The sequence below is a fragment of the Limulus polyphemus genome, unplaced genomic scaffold (genome assembly GCF_000517525.1).
Source record: "Limulus polyphemus unplaced genomic scaffold, Limulus_polyphemus-2.1.2 Scaffold7181, whole genome shotgun sequence".
NCBI lineage: Eukaryota > Metazoa > Arthropoda > Merostomata > Xiphosura > Limulidae > Limulus > Limulus polyphemus.
This window is the reverse complement of record NW_013672791.1, coordinates 23,676-26,272: the sequence shown is the minus strand read 5'-3', so window position 1 is coordinate 26,272 and position 2,597 is coordinate 23,676. Positions and strand designations below refer to the sequence as shown.

At 27.7% G+C, this 2,597-nt stretch overlaps 1 long non-coding RNA gene across 1 annotated transcript in view; it reads right to left on the bottom strand.

The window, feature by feature from the left end:
• Positions 1 to 1,550, bottom strand: part of LOC106474409 — a 14,851-nt gene extending 13,301 nt beyond the window's left edge. Inside the window, exons 1-2 of the long non-coding RNA XR_001291745.2 lie at positions 1,477 to 1,550; positions 786 to 843 (exon numbers count right to left, since the gene is read on the bottom strand). This is a non-coding gene — a long non-coding RNA (uncharacterized LOC106474409). The remainder of the gene's footprint in view (positions 1 to 785; positions 844 to 1,476) is intronic.
• Between the last annotated feature and the right edge of the window lie 1,047 nt (positions 1,551 to 2,597).

Here is a 2,597-nt window from a genome sequence, read left to right as displayed (position 1 = left end):
TGATGCACAAAAGTATTTTTAATCTTAAAATGAAAATTGCATTGCATGTTGGATAGTCAACATGTGAAAAGAAAAAAAAATAGAGAAAAACATTGCTTTACAAACCTTAAAACTTAATAAAAAAAATTGATATTTTGCATAAGAAAGCATTATAATATTTACTGATAATCTGCCAAATTTCATTAACAATTGCTTTATAATTTAAAAGTTATAGTATGAAAACTATAACAAGCACAAAATGGTTACAAGATCAGTCCCAGGGACCGAGCCCATGCTGAAAGAGTTAAGAGGATGTTCACTGGCTACAAATGGTGCATAGAACACCTACTCAAATGTTAAATGACAAGTTTCAGGATTCCATATGGTGAAGTCACTTAAACAATACTTTTTCACTGTTATTTCAAGTTATTACTGATATTATCTTGAGGAAAAAAACTGTCTTTAGGCTTAAGCCTATATAACAAAATGTACTTATTGTATATAACTCCTTTTTAATTCATTTTGATATTAAAGAATAATTTGCAATTTCCCTTAAGTTTTAAGTTATTCTTTTGAATTATGATCATCACAAATTAAGCACCTTATGTTAAAACTTCACTATCATCTGTTTTTAGAAATATGAACTAAAAATAAGATTGAGACGTGTTTATATTATTTCCAGAGCCAAAAATAACTAAATACAACTCTATTAAGTCTTAAGGTGTTTCACATATTAAAGTATTTAAAGTTAATAGTAAATTTAAACAATTACAGGTTTATTATTTATCAATATAAGTTTTACTCACTTTTAGTTTTAGTGCCACTGAATGTTGGTTTTAAATTTCAGCTTGTAGGGTGGTTTACCTGACAATGTAAAAATTGTAATGAGTGTTGCTAAATAAATATATATATATATATCTCCCGTTTTACTTTTACTTTGAAAGTGGTACATTCATTAATAGCATTAATTAGTAGGTTACTACTAATACTAGTGTCAGTGGTACTCAGTTCCTTTTTTTTTTTTTTATCCATTGTTAATTTATAATAATTAAAATAGATTTATTTATACAAAAAGTCAGTAAAATAGCTTCAAAAATCTTTTTTAAGTTTTTAAAATCTAACTTCAGTAATAATCGCACCAAACAATAATAATCATAAAGAATCAAACTGGCATATTTGTTAATACTAATAGTTAGGCTTTACTGTTCTTAGGCCTAAAAACTGTAATTGACAGCTGTACAAAGTATAAACGAGCCACTAGTTAACTTTTGACTCTTGAAGTTTGACTGGTTTATTAATACTTATAATAATACTAACAAGTACAGCAGTCGAACACAGATGGCCAAAGAAGATTCAATGTAAAATAGAAAATTTTCTACTTTTCCAGGATAATTTATTAACACATAATACACTATTCATTACATTTTCTGACTCTTAAAAATACCATACTTACAAAGTAAGATAATTTTTTAGTAAATTTACATTAAAACTACTCACCTAAATTTATAATTCAACAGTTTACTTCTGCCTACCTGTCAAGACATACAACTGATCAACCTTGGAACTGCGCAATTATTTGCGCAACTGACCCGGATGCTGAAAGTATTTCAAGAAAAAATAATTTACTTTGAATATAAACTATGATTACAAATCCTACAAACTATCTATATATAAATAGATACATACATGCTTCAAGTCTCATTCAGCAAACAGTGAACCTACATTATAAAATAAATAATACATTAAGTTCATTAACAGTGCTCGTGACATAAACAAAAAACAAGTAAATGTAATTAATATCTTCTGATTATAAATAAAACTAATTACTTATACGAATCAGAATTAAAAAGTGATTTCTACATTAATTAAGCCAGATATACAATAGCAAGCTGACAAGATGTACATCATGTCGTATATCATTATACGAGAAAACAAAAACATATTTCTGGCCTTTATCCCTATGTTCGGCCATTTTGGGATATCTAGTTTAGTCCTAAATCTGCATACACCGCTAATGTATCAAATTATCTTCATAAGTGCAAAAATAAATAATAATATTAATCTTCAAATTAAAAATTATTTTAAACATTATACCCAATAAAACAATTGAAATTAGCTTTAAAGAAAAAATAAATGCTGTAATGATTAAAACAGTGACAAATTTCATTCTTCTGTTACTAGTGTCCAACATATTTTTAGTCAAATATATTCAGGTAATACTTTTTCAAATATTTCCTGCGGCTATTCTATGTGTAGTGTGGCATTTTTGTTAACCAAATATTGAAATTTGTAAACATATACTAATCCTTTTACTCCGGTGAATATTGCATATACCAAAGATTAGAAAACCATATAACTTTGGCCCTCTATCTGACTCCCCTCGGGAAATAAGAACTGGTCTTAAGGGTGGCAAATTAATAATTTTTTTTTCTTCTATATAAAGGTTATTTAGAATTGTCGGTTATGTATGCATGTCGGATGTTGGTATTGAGCACTTTAACATTTGTCTGGATGTTGGCACTAAATCAGAACTCCCTTTATTTTTTTGTGTGGACGTGTTAAAATGTCTCTCACCCCACTAGTTAATATAGCATGCGGATATACTATGTGTTCTCTAT